Here is a 14,647-nt window from a genome sequence, read left to right on the forward strand (position 1 = left end):
CCTCTGCCCTCTCTCTCCTCCCTTAGGCCTGAGCCCCTCCAGGCTCAACATAAGAACATAAGAAATAGCCATGCTGGGTCAGACCAAGGATCCATCAAGCCCAGCATCCTGTTTCCAACAGAGGCCAAAACCAGGCCATAAGAGCCTGGCAATTACCCAAACACTAAGAAGATCCCATGCCACTGATGCAATTAATAGCAGTGGCTATTCCTTAAGTAAACTTGATTAATAGCAGTTAATGGACTTCTCCTCCAAGAACTTATCCAAACCTTTTTTGAACCCAGCTACACTAACTGCACTAACCACATCCTCTGGCAACAAATTCCAGAGCTTTATTGTGCGTTGAGTGAAAAAGAATTTTCTCCGATTAGTCTTAAATGTGCTACTTGATAAGTTCATGGAATGCCCCCTAGTCCTTCTATTATTCGAAAGTGTACATATCTGATTCACATCTACTCGTTCAAGACCTCTCATGATCTTAAAGATCTCTATCATATCCCCCGCTCAGCAGTCTCTTCTCCAAGCTGAACAGCCCTAACCTTTTCAGCCTTTCCTCATAGAGGAGCTGTTCCATCCCCTTTATCATTTTGGCTGCCCTTCTCTGTACCTTCTCCATCGCAACTATATCTTTTTTGAGATGCAGTGACCAGAATTGTACACAGAATTCAAGGTGCGGTCTCACATCCTCTCCATACTCTGGCTCCCTACATCTGCTCCACACTCCTACTAGCATCCCATCCCCTAATTCTCTCCATGCTCTTACTGGCTCCCTGCCCGCTTTCCCCCCATGCCTGACTGTCTCCTTCTCTTCTAGGTCTTCTCCTCTCCCCCACCACTTTCTTTTCACCATCTTCATCGGCAAATCTATTGCCTTCTTCAGAGCAAATCTACTACCTCCTTTCGGACCATGCAAGATAAATAGTGACGTGGCCTGTCTCTTGCACATGCAGCTGAAGCTAACGTCTACCCCATTCTGGACCATGCAGGCTGTGGCATGGCTTACCTTTGACCCATGCTGTTGATGTTGCCTGCTTCTTTTCAGCCATGTGACAGAATGACATAGCTGCCTCCTCTGCGTGGTCAAAGCTGATACCATCCGCTGGGCAGAGCGAATTGACAGTGATACATACCTTCTACCTGTCCTCCTCCCGCCCCCGCGGCCAGCACTGACAATGCCTGCCTTCTTCCACTGCACAGGCCTAGGCTGAAACTCCTTCTGTGTGGCCCAGATGGGCCTTGAAAGCAGGTACCTGTTTGGCTCCCCACCTAGCTGCAGATAAATTCTGCGCAAAATGTGAAAATTCTGCACAGGAGGGGAATTCTGCACAAAAAACGTGCTGTGCAGAATTCCCCTAGCCCTGGCACTCTCTTATGATGATGGGTTTATGACATTAGTTGACCACTTGATCAGTGCCACAATAAAAGCAGCTGCAATACTAACTTATGATGTTGAGTGTGGCCAAAGAATAAAAGAAAGCCAAAGATGGGATCTGTGATTTGCTGGGTTATCACATACTAAAAAGATGTTTCAGCAGTAATCAGTACACAGACAGTGAGCAGCTAATGAATGTTGGTACAAGGCAACTTGGGCAAAGTATCTCATTATCACATCTCAAGTCACTTGCCAACCCAGTAGATCCCAAGATATTTCTCATGTTTTAATGATGCACAAAGAATTTAAACCCAGTTTCAAAAGAATGGTCAGATTATAAATGTGCACTTATTGCTGAGGGAAGGGAATCCAAAATTGGAAGAAAAGTCTAAGGCCTTATGCAGATGTTTCTAATAAATGACATAATGATCTGACCGCCTATTTGAGGTTGTCAATGATTATGGGGTACATTTTAAAAGAGAGCGCGCGCGTGTACCTTATGCGCGTAACCATTTTAAAATCCGGCCCTATGTGTTCACTATTGATTTTTTCCAACCATTTTATCAAAGAAATTGTAAATCTAACATATGGCTATAGGACAATTTGGATAACCTTTTCGCACTGGCTGACTGTAATAACAATGAATGATAGACTTGGGAACACCTTGCTGCAGTAATCACTCTGATAAGTTCTTCCCATACACTGACACTCAGGTTATAGAGGGGTGGGATTGGACATTTCATGATCATGCACAAAGATTATATTCCTGAGAAGTCATTCAGTATTTAATAATAAGCAAATGAGGTAAAGACACTACACTTCCTCATTCTTCCACCTACCTACTAAAGAGAAACTTTCTGGACTGAGCTTTACTGCTTTAATTACAATATTCTGAAGGCAGTTCAGGCAATCACAAGGCAAAACCCTAAGGATATTACCAACCCAGCTGGGATTCCAAGACAGGGCTTTCACATTCAATGAGCGTTTTCAGCTTCTATCAACTTTTGAATCATTCCATGGCTTCATATAAGTTTATTGTATTATAAAGGACATTCCTACACTACAGTTTGATTACAAAGGATATTTCTACAATATTCATACTATATTTCAATGTAATTTTTTGTCATATTGTGTATTTTTTTGTATGATATTGTATCACTATTTTGATTTTTTCATTTCTTATAGTTTTGTATAATATTCAATGCTTATGGCAAATGTATTGTTTATGTTAAATTTTGATACTATTATTAAACAAATTTTGTTTAAATTTCCTTATTAGTGTTCTATATCATATATGCATTCATTGGTATATACATACACACACACACACACACATATATATATGAGCCAAAACCAAACTAGGAACAAAATTACTAAATCACAATACAAATAAAAAAATCTCATATACAAAAATATTTATTAATTCCTGACAAATGTTTTTAAAAACAGCAGCTAAAACAGCTACATAAATTAGTATACAAAAATAAATCCAAAGTCAAAAAGCAGCACTTATTAATGGTATAGCATTAATAAATTGAATAACAGCTAGTAGAAATCAATCAATGTCACTCAAAGTCCAGCAGTGATTCAAATCACCAGAGCCAACAAAACCAACACAAGCATCCCCAAGGAATTATCCACCTCACCCCAGCAAGATGCTCCCTTCACAGGCCATCAAACCTAAAATAACCAGCGGAATCCCGCCGCTCACCAGGACCCCCACCACAGCCCAGCAAGGGGTCCCAACCATGTGACTAAACCCAATCACATGCAATTCAGATAACAAGTGTCAGGATAACCCGCCACTTAGAGGATTCCTTGCTATTAGCCCCGCCCCCAAAAGAACTCTGCCACAGATTCCTTGTTATCAGTCCCCCCCCCCTCCAAAAAAAAAATATAAAGATGCAGCCTAAACAAGCTGAAGGACACACTCCAAGGCCTCCTGAATAGCATTATTAAATAAATCATTACCCACTCCAGAGAGGTGAACCCCATCTCTGCCATAAAGACCAGAGCAAGCATCCCAAGACCAAACATTGGGTAACATGAATCCCACCATGAGCAAGTAACCAGGTACCTATCTGTCTATTCAATTTGGCCCTGCTGAGACCCCAAATCCTCAAGTCTAGGCAGGCAGGCCTTGGAATGATATCCAGCCAGACGAAAATCGTGTCAGGCAACCAAGACAATATAACAGCAATGTCTTTCTGCACTGCATCCAAAAGACGGTGATAGGACCAATCGCCCAGGTCATTGCCACCAAGGTGAATCAGCAGAATCTACGGAGGTGCCACTTGGATAACGAGGACTGCACAAAAGGGAGCAACTGGTTCATTGCATTCCACAAAGCCTGAGCCATTTCACCCGCACTTTATGCCGAGCCAAACCAAGATGAGGGCTATAAGGTCATTTTGCTACCCAGCGATGAGCCCAAACCACATAGGAATGGCTGACCAACCAAACACTTTGCTCGCATGGATGTGGATCTGGAAAACAAAAGAAATTAACACAGCAAACAGACCAAAAGAACATTACGTCATTTACTGTTTATTCGTCCTCACATAAGTGGCAAACGCCCCAGAATTCCAATGGCTAATACAGCGAATGACATCGCTGGACAAGCCAGAATCGGCCGCTGAGATAGCCACACCAATGCAAAAAGAATGAATACCATATCTCCCAGCCCCCAAACAGAGAGCATCCAAAACTTTCCATAAGAGCAAAGCAAACTGGAGTAGCCTAGTGGTTAGAGCAGTGGGCTATGAACCAGAGTTCGAGTCCTCTGTCGCTCCTTGTGACCTTGGGCAAGTCACTTTACCCTCCATTGCCTCAGGTACAAACTTAGACTGTAAGCTCTCTGGGAATAGGGAAATATCTACAGTACCTGAATGTAATCCACTTTGAAGCACTGAAAAAAGTGTGAAAAGTGGAATATAAATCTAAATAAATAAATCTGGAAAGTGGGGCACAGTTGGCATGAACAAAAAAGGGGGTACTGCCTGAAGGATACACCAATAAATAGGAACACACATTAGCAACAGGGCAGGTTGACCGCCCTGGAACATTAGACATAACCAGCCACGCACCTCTCCCAGTGCTGATCTGTCTTGGAGTGGTGAATTTTTAAGCGCAGCCTATCACCCTCCAAATAGACATTTGCCACCCTCAAACCAGAATGATCACTACAAGACCCAGACTGGTCAACCAGTTCACCCACCCTAAACATCCCAAAAAATGCTAACACAAAAGCAGTTCGAAATAAACAAACCTCGAACGAGGAAAATCAAATATCAGGCAGACACTCCCACATTTGCAATAAAATGGCATGGGTAATGGGCAACCTACTATCAACTGACTGAGGCAAGCTACATGACTACCCGGCCAACAAACATCTGACCAAGTGGCTGTCGGAAGGACTACCCCAACCATGTGCCTTAAAAAAGAAGGACAACCCCACAATATGAGCAGCAACCAAAGATTTCGACAAACCCGACGTTTTGGAGGAAGTGACATAATCGGAGAGCAACTCATCTGAAACAGGTCCCCAGGACCAACCATAAGCAGTCAGAAATTGCAGAACCTTAGAACACCCACTTACATAGGAAGTCCATGTTGATGCTGCCACTGATGACATCAACAAGTTCCAAACCTCAGGATTCTGTAACTGCAAAGTAAATCTGGGATGACTGCCCCCCTCCAGGTCTGCATTCGGCACCAGCCTCCAAAACAGCTCCCACTTGAAATGAGAGAGTCAGCTATTTTATTATCCACCCTGGGGACATGCCGCACCGAAACCATTGCATTCAACTGCAGGCAACGCAAAACAAACTCACGCAGCAAATCAGCCACCAGAACACACTTGGCTGACAAATTGTTAATAACCCTAACCAAACCCAAGTTGTCACACCAGAATACCACCCTCTTGTCCCGCAGCCGGTCACCCCAAATGACCAAAGCGACCACAATGGGGAAAAGCTCCAAAAAGGTGATATTACATGTAGAACCTGCCAAGACCCAAGCTTCTGGCCAGGCAGTGGTATACCAGGCCCCCTGACAGTAGACACCAAAACCAAGGCCACCAGCAGCATCAGAAAATAATTCCAGATCACAGTTAGAAAGCGGCTCCGCCGGGGAGGCTGATGACGTCAGCGGAGCGAGTGGCAGCCTGATCCACAGCTCCCGACTGAACCGGTGGGAATCGCTCAAATCCGCAGCCATCCAGCGCATATTTCCAGCGTTAAACACAGCGTTTTTGTCCCCCGCATCCAGCCCATGTCGTGCCGCAAAAAACGGCCCGATTTTCAAAAGTTCTCGTATCAAAAAGTGGACCGGGAGCAGAGGGCCGAAAAATTCAAGATGGCGGCCGCAACTGCCTCGGAGCTGTCGGAGGAGGAGGAAGACCGGAGCGCGGCAGCTGATTCTGAAATACCTAATAGGGGTGAGTTCAAAGCCTGGTTCCGGGAACTGCGGCATGATTTGCAGGCATTTAAGACAGAAATCAGGGATGTGGTGGGTGAGCTCCGGGAAGAGGTCAGCGACATGGGGTGGAGGATCTTCGAATATGAGACACGCACAGAAGCTCAGGCTGACGCTGTAAAAGCACTTAAAGAGGATAATAAAAATATCTCACAGGAATTGAAGCAATTGTCCCTGAAAGTGGAGGACTTAGAGAACAGGAGCCGTAGAATGAATCTGCGTTTTCGCGGTGTCCCTGAAACGCCAGAATATGCAGACTGCGCCCAGGTCATCTTAAAACTTTGTCTTGAGCTACTGCAAAAGCAGGAATCTCCGGCGGGAGAAGGGCCTGCACTACCCATGACTGTGAAAATTGAGAGGGCTCACAGGGCTCTGGGTCCCCGGATAGCAAACAGAGTGAAGGACATAATAGTTTGCTTCCATGAATACGCTGTGAAGGACAGGGTGCTTATGGCGGCACGAAAACAGGGGAATGTCACGCTAGACGGCCACGAGGTACAGATTTATGCTGACCTCTCTCCTATCACATTAAAGAGGCGTGCTGACTTGAGACCCATCACGGAGATTTTGCTGAAAGAAAAACTCCGTTATAGATGGCTGTTCCCTTTTGGGATCAGCTTCTCCAGCCAGGGACGGACTTACAAAGCTCAATCTCTCAAGAGAGGCAGCCAAGTGCCTGATGGAAGCGGGGATCAATGCTCCAGATATTCCAGCATCTCCGTCCTCTACGAGTACGCAGAGGGAGGAACCGCGCTGGCAGAGGATGGGTAAAGGAGGAAAGAGATTGCGGCGTACTCCGACACCGGATCCGGCTCCTACGGTAGCAGACCCTACTTGAGGGGGTCGGCGGACTCAGTTACTTCTTCAGTCCCTGTTCTCAGTAATCCCTGGATGGCTGCATAGTTGTAAATTGTTTGTTTGCTTTACATGATTCTCACTGGGCGGGGCAGCGGGTGTTCTGCTGTGCCATGCCTCTAATTAATGGGCCATGCGCCCGCCGACTACGGTCGCTTTGTGGGGAAGGGGGTGGGGGGGGATGGGGTTTCTTATCCTTGCAGGACCATGTGAGTTACACGCAACGGTTCTCGAGCTCTACCTTGGGCTTGGTTCTTTATATGTGGACTTGGACTATGAATCCGTTTAACACCGGGCAGGTACGCCTGTGTCTTCATTATATTTTTTTGCCATGACGATGTTCCGGCTATTTTCCTTGAATGTGAAAGGATTAAATTCCCCACAGAAGCGCAAACTTCTATTTAAAGATTTACAACGGGGAAATGTGGCAGTGGCCATGGTGCAAGAAACTCATCTTAAACGACGGTATGAACACCTGATGCGCTCTCCACACTATCCCCACCAGTTTTGGGCGGCGTGCTCCAAGACTTCACGCTACACCGGGGTGGGAATTATGTTTCAGAAGGATTTTGCCTTTGAGTTAATTAAGTGTGTCGCTGACCCCAAGGGTAGATTCCTTCTGCTTATTTTGGTGGCGGGGGAAAAATATACGTTGGTAAATGTATATGCCCCTAATTCTGGACAGGCCGCTTTTTTTGCTAACCTACTTGGCATTGTCCAGAACCACCTTGAGGGCCATCTTTTAATGGTGGGGGATTGTAATATTTTGCTTAACCCCAAACTTGATTCATCTGTGGGAAGGGGAGCTATTCCCAAAAAGGACAGGCGTAGCCTAATCACTCTCCTCCATCATTTTCAATTGGAGGACACGTGGCGTTTTTTCTATCCTCAGAGAAGGGAATATACTTTCTACTCCAATCCCCATAATTTGTATACGAGGATTGATTACATTTTTGTGGACAGGGGTTTTCTTCAACGGGTGGTCAAACCCACAGTAGACGCCATTACGTGGTCTGACCATGCTCCTCTGTGGGTGGACTTAGCGTTTCCCTTATATGACCGGGGACAGAGGTTCTGGAAGTTAAATGATGGCCTTCTGGAGGATAAAATGTTTGTGTCCATATGTAAGCAATGTATCAAGGAGTATTTACAATTTAATGAGTCACCGGATATTTCTCCTATAACGGTCTGGGACTGCCTGAAGGCGGTTGTGAGGGGAGAGCTTATCGCTCGAGCTTCCTTTGTTAGGAAAACCGAGAATCAGGAACGAGCGGCGCTTCTGAGCACGTTAGTGACTCTTGAACAGCAACATAAACTAAAGCCAAATGAGGTAGTGAGGGAACAGATTGTTCACTGCCGCTCTCAAGTGGCAGCCTTGGACGCGGCTCAGATTGCGTTTACTCTGGAGCGGGTGGAGCAAACATATTTTGAAGGGGGTAACAAGGCCGGCAAGCTATTGGCCAATAAGTTAAAAGTGAAACGTATGCAGAACCTTATCACTAAAATTAAAGATGAGCAGGGTGTCCCCCTTACTTCCAACGAGGATATTCGTTCTCGTTTCTTGAGATTTTACGCTACTTTATACCAAAGAAACTCCACTATTGATGGGGCGGACATTAAGGCCTTTTTACGGGATATCTCCTTACCCCGATTATTGGATAGTCAGAGCGCGGCCCTGGATGCTGTTATTACACCCTTGGAAGTTTCTCTCACCATTAAGCAACTGAAGGTAAACAAAGCCCCTGGATTGGATGGCTTTACAGCTAGGTTCTATCAATGTTTTACAGCTGAGCTAGCGGGCCCCCTGGCAAGGATGTTTAACGCCCAGAGAGAAGAGGGCCACTTAGCCCCTAATTCCAATGTAGCGGGGATTACCATCTTAGCGAAGCCAGGCAGGGACGCCACACAGTGTGGTTCCTATCGGCCCATTTCCCTGTTAAACATTGATCTTAAGTTACTGGCTAAGATTTTGGCCAACCGGCTTAATCATTATATTGCCAATCTGATTCATCCCGATCAAGCGGGTTTTATCCCGGGGCGTATGGCCTCTGATAATGTTCGGAAAGTCATGGATTCTCTCTGGTGGGCCAAACGTAGCAAGCTTCCATTTTTGTTAATGGCCATGGACGCGGAAAAGGCTTTCGACCTGGTACATTGGCCATTTCTTTTCCAGACACTAGCCTCTATGGGTTTTGGACAGTTTTTCATTAAGTGGATACAACGATTGTATGAGGGGCCTAAAGCTTGTATCAAGGTGAATGGCGGGTATTCCACGTGTTTCCCGGTGGAAAGGGGTACGAGACAGGGGTGCCCGCTATCCCCTTTACTATTTGCCATCTTTATAGAACAGTGGTTCTCAACCTGTGGGTCGCGACCCCGGCGGGGGTCGAACGACCAAACCACAGGGGTCGCCTAAAGCAGGTCCCCAACCACCAGTCCACGGACCAGTACCGGGCCATTGGGGTTATTTGCCGGTCCGCGGCGCCGCGGCTGCTGCGGGGAGGCGGGGCGAAGCTGGCGACCTGCCTCCTCCAACCCCAAAAGGGAAGAGACATGGCCCAAAAAGCTAGCGCGTTGCAGTGACGTATGTTGCTGGAGCCGCGCAGGCAGGAAGGAGGTGTATCAGCCACTGCAGGTGCTCCTCCTACTTCCTTCCTGCCCGCCCTGCCCCGGAAGACAAATGTTGCCGGAGCCGCACGGGGAGGAAGGAGGAGGCGCGTCAGCCGTGTGGGTAGAAGAGGCGCTTCAGCCGCGTGCAGAAGAGGAGCAGCGGGGCCGGGAAGACTAGGGCCACTGCAGAGCCCATCCTGTGGCAACCCATAAAGAAGAGGCCCAGAGGTGAGAGAGAGGTGTGTGCGAGTATGAGATGAGTTGAGAGACTGTGTGTGTTTGCAGAGACAGCATGTGAGAGCCTCTGTGTGTGTGAAAGAGACAGCATGTAAGAGTGAGAGCCTGTGCTTGAGCAAGGCAGCATGTGGGGGTGTGAGAGAGCCTGTGTGTGAGACTCAGACAGCCTGTGCCAGTGAGAGCCTGTGTATGTGTGTGTGAGAGAGAAATGCATGTGAGAATGAGAACCTGACTGTGTGTTTGAGGGAAGAAGACAGGTGGAGAGAAAAGAAATAGAAAAAAAGGCAATATAAAAGGAAATAGCAAAAAATTAGAAAGGGAAGCAGATGTAAAAAAAAAAAAAATTACTTTTTACTGATTGGCACATGTAATCTTTGGGAATGTGCAAGAGTAGCACTTTCTCTATGGCGGATCTCACAATGTACGAGATCAACATGGAGGAAGTGGAAACCCACGGGGCCTGCACAGAGGAGGCAGCAGAATGGGCTTCAGTGCCAATAGCAGCAATCAGTGCCTCCCCAATAGCCACGTGGCAGCAGTGGCAGTAATTAGATTAATTGTTTGATTCAGCTGGAGGTGACAAAGTATGAAGTGGGATGTGAAATCAGCTTGATCTGGTGGAGAATTAGGATTGCTGTTACACATGAACTGTATTTGGCAAACATAAAGGGAGCCAGGATAATCAATTGATGCCTGCAGCTGAGGACTGATTCATTATGACTCATGTAGAAATTAGTGCATTTTCCAGATTAGTCTGCATAACACAATTCTCAACATTCAGCATTATTTCTGCTGCATAGAGTTTTATCTGAGAGGCTCTGAGGTTGTGAGGGAGCCAGTAAGAGTGAGAGCATGAGTGTGTATGAGAAAATCCAGGGGAGTAAGAGTGTGTGTGTGTGAGTGGGGGGGGGGGGGGGAGAGTGTCTTACACCCTGAGAGTGTGTCAGTGTCTGTGAGAGTGAGAGGTTATGGTGGGTATAAGAGCATGAATGTGTAAGTATGTGACAGTGTATGTGTGAGAGAGAATGGACATGTGAGTGTATGTGTGAGAGAGAGAGGATAACCTCCTAATCCTCGACAATATCAGGGTGACTGGAAATCAAGAGCTCCCATGTATGGACAGCAGGGGCTTTTTAAAATCCTTATTAGTTTTAATTATTGTGTGTTATTTGATGTATGTGCTGTTTTGAAATATTATTGGTGTTTGGGAAATTATAAAAATGTATATGATTTTAATTAATAGAAATTCTATTTATCAGTAATTTTAAAATATTCTTTTATTAGTATGGTTTTACTATTATAACTGATGCTTTATGTTTCTTAATTTTATTGTTTTATGAGGAATGGTGGTTCTGTTTATAAATGTCATAATAAATAAGTATGCACTAAAATCCAACCCATCCATAACCCCGCCCCCATATGACCAAAGCCCCACCTTCACCCCGCCCTCACGGGGCGAGGGCGGGGCGAGGGGTCACCGCAACATGAGGAACTGTATTTCGGGGTCACGGCATTAGAAAGGTTGAGAACCACTGTTATAGAACCTCTAGCACAGAAAATTAGGGAGAAGGCGACCGTAACTGGCATTGAAGTGGGGTCCTTCTCATCAAAATTGGCAATGTTTGCTGATGATGTGATTCTCACACTCACGAATCCTGTGCGCTCCCTACCTGTGGTCGTAGATCTCATTAATTCTTTTAGTAAGGTGTCAGGATATTCCATAAACTGGGATAAAACTGAGATCTTAAACATTTCCCTAATGGGTTCTCAGGTTTCCGGGCTACAGGCAGCTTTCCCCTTCCGCTGGGCCAAAGATAAACTGAAATATCTGGGGGTTTACATTGGAAGCAAAGGGGATGCTTTCACTCTTAACTACCCTCCTTTATTAACTAAAATATATAAGGAAATGGAAGAGTGGAGCAGATACCACATATCGTGGTTAGGGCGAATAGCAGCTTTCAAAATGAACATTTTGCCTAGGATTTGTTACCTGTTTCAGACGCTACCTGTTAAGGTCCCAGAGGTGTTATTAGTGAAATGGCAGAGGCGCTTTATGAAGTACATCTGGCAGGGTAAGCATCCCCGGGTGGCCCGTAAGGTGCTTTTCCGCCCTAAACTATATGGGGGACTAGCGGTTCCCAATTTGGTATGGTACCACGCTGCCGCGCATTTAAGAGTAGTGGCGGAGTGGCACAGAACAGGGGGGGGGGGGGGGGGAAGCCATGGATTGCTTTAGAGCAGGAGATTGTGGGGATCCGCCCGATAGCTTCACTGGTTTGGAGGCCACGCTCGGAATGGCCGAAAATGCAGGAAATGTCTTTACCCATGCAGCATACTGTTCAAATGTGGTACATTTGGCGGAGGGTTCTTATGGGTAAACGGATGGGGTCCATCAACTCGTCCCCCTTTTATCATGGAGATTTCCTACATGGAAAAGCGTACAAGGTTTTTCAAGGCTGGCTGGACAGGGGTATAACTACCTGTGGTCATCTATGGGATAAAGATGGGTGGTTGCCCTTTGAGACTATTCAGGAAAAATATGGATTGCATCCCTGGGATCGTTATCGCTATCTTCAGCTGCAAACATATAGCCTACATTCCGGTCTGAGGAGAGATCTTCAGGCTCCGGTATCTTTATTTGAATCATACTGCAGGGCGGTAGATAAGATTCCCAGTTTATTATCCAAAATGTATAAATTGCTTAATCAGGATTTGCGTTCTCCTCCGGCGTATGTAGCCGCATGGGAGAGAGACTTGGGGGTAACCCTGGATGACGAAGCATGGGACGATATTTACTCTAAGATGGGGAAGGGTATCATCTCAGCAACTTTAATTGAAAACGAATTTAAACTATTATATTGCTGGAACTACACCCCAGAGCGCCTTCATCGTCTCTACCCCCTGGTATCAGACAAATGCTGGAAGGGCTGTGGGGCGTTGGGTACCTTTTTCCATCTATGGTGGGAGTGTCATGCGATCACTAGGATCTGGGATGCTGTTTCAGCTTGGATCTCGGCAGTTCTTGGGGAGTCGGTATCCCTCACACTGCAGCAGGCCCTCCTCAATGGGGACCTTGAGTCTGGGGATGTATATCACTCCCAGTTTGTTAAATTCGTAGTCTCGGCTACCAGGTGTGAGATAGCGCGCCTTTGGAAGGGACCAGCGACACCGCCATTGGCGGCTATTAAATCGAGAGTGGATAAGGTATATCATATGTGTAAGATAACTGCTCACAAACAACATAGATTGTCCTCTTTCCAGAAGGTCTGGCAGCCCTACCAGCTCTGGCGAGCGTCACTAATTAAAGATTGAAAATGGTGGGCGCTCTCTTTTTCCGTGTCTGGGGTTCGGTAGATAACTTCATATTTAAGACATACTGTGTGTATATTTTGATACTGGGTGATGTGTTACAATGGGTTCTGCAAGGTAGGGGGGGTAGGGGGTATAACATAATAACACCATAGAAACTCATTTCTGATCAATGTTTATTGTATTTACATTTGTATCCATCAATGTTACATATTTCTGTTTCTGATGTTTCTAATAAAAATCTTAAATTGAAAAAAAAAAAGAAAGCGGCTCTGCCTGCCAGACTGATATGCCATTAAAACCACCCAAAAAAAGCATTCCAGACCTTCAAATCCTCACAGATCCAATGAGTAATCCGAATGCAGTGATGACTTCTCTGTACACCAGACATTGCTGAATATAAGTACCGCAGGAAAACATGGCCAATAGGTATAACCCTGCAAGCGAAATTTAGACTACCCACTAACGACTGCATCTGTAGAAGTGTAAACTTCTTTGCCCAGAGCTCATCCGCCACCAGAGATCTCAGCTGCTGAACCTTTGTAGCCAGTAAGCAGGATACCATAGCCACCAAATCCAATTCGATGCCTAGGAACACCAGATACGTGGTAGGGCCCTCGGTCTTATTCTGAGCAATAGGGATGCCAAAGCTACGGGCCACACAGAAAAAACTATCCATGAGATGAGCACAAACTGCAGGGCCAGCTGGGCCAGCAAAAAGAAAATCATCCAAATAATGAACAATGCCCCACACGCCAGCGAATTGCTCAGTAAACCAATGCACAAAGGTACTAAATAGCTCATGCACGTGTCAAAAAAGTGCTGGTTCTGAAACCGAAAACTCAACAGAGAGAAATTGTCGGGATGAACCAGGAGGAGGCGAAAGGCGGATTCTATGTCCACCTTAGCTGTTAAAGCCTCCACACCACAACGGCATACCAACCGGACCACCGAATCAAAAAAAGAGTAGCACACCGAGCAGAACTCACGAGGAATGAAATAATTTACTGATGACTCCTCTGGAAAAGATAAATTATGAATCAACTGAAACTTTCCTTGTTCCTTTTTAGGAACCACGGCCAGGGGAGAAATAATCATCATAGGAAAAGGAAGGGTCATAAAAGGACCAGCAATCCTTCCCAAAAAAAAAGCCCATCCAACAACTTCTGACAGACCACTGACACTAACCTGCCGACCGAAACCGAATTGGAACCCCCACCTTCCATTTTGCTGACACAGGAAATGCAAAAGCCAGCAGTAAAGCCATCACATAAAGCCACAGCCACCTGGCACTTAAGATATACAATATATTATCAATTGTACGTCAACTTTTCTTATTCTTTTCAAGGGATCAAAACTTCAGTACCAAAACACACTATACAATATATTATACAAGTAATTTATTGACCTTCATAACATCCCGCGGTCTCTTTGGGCATCTCTGCTTTGTTAAGCCGCTGCTGGGATCATCTTTAATCATAGGTCATGAATTTACTTGTATACTAATTAATTTTTGATTTTTGCTGTTTTTTTCACATTTTCCTTTTGAATAAAATAATTTTACATTTCATTTTTGAAGTGAATAATTCAAGAATATATCCCTTCCAGGGATAGCGGAGTACAGTTCATGGAGGGTTCTATCCTTCCAATGATGACAGAGTACAGTTCAATGTGTCCACGTTTCGTGTCCAAAGCTGCCTCAGGAACTCCTCTGACTGTATATTACTTCGGTTACACTTTAGTTTATACTCGCAAACGTATACATTGCGTCGTCACGGTGCGGGAGGC

Source organism: Rhinatrema bivittatum, chromosome 5, assembly GCF_901001135.1.
Source record: "Rhinatrema bivittatum chromosome 5, aRhiBiv1.1, whole genome shotgun sequence".
In the NCBI taxonomy this organism is placed as follows: domain Eukaryota; kingdom Metazoa; phylum Chordata; class Amphibia; order Gymnophiona; family Rhinatrematidae; genus Rhinatrema; species Rhinatrema bivittatum.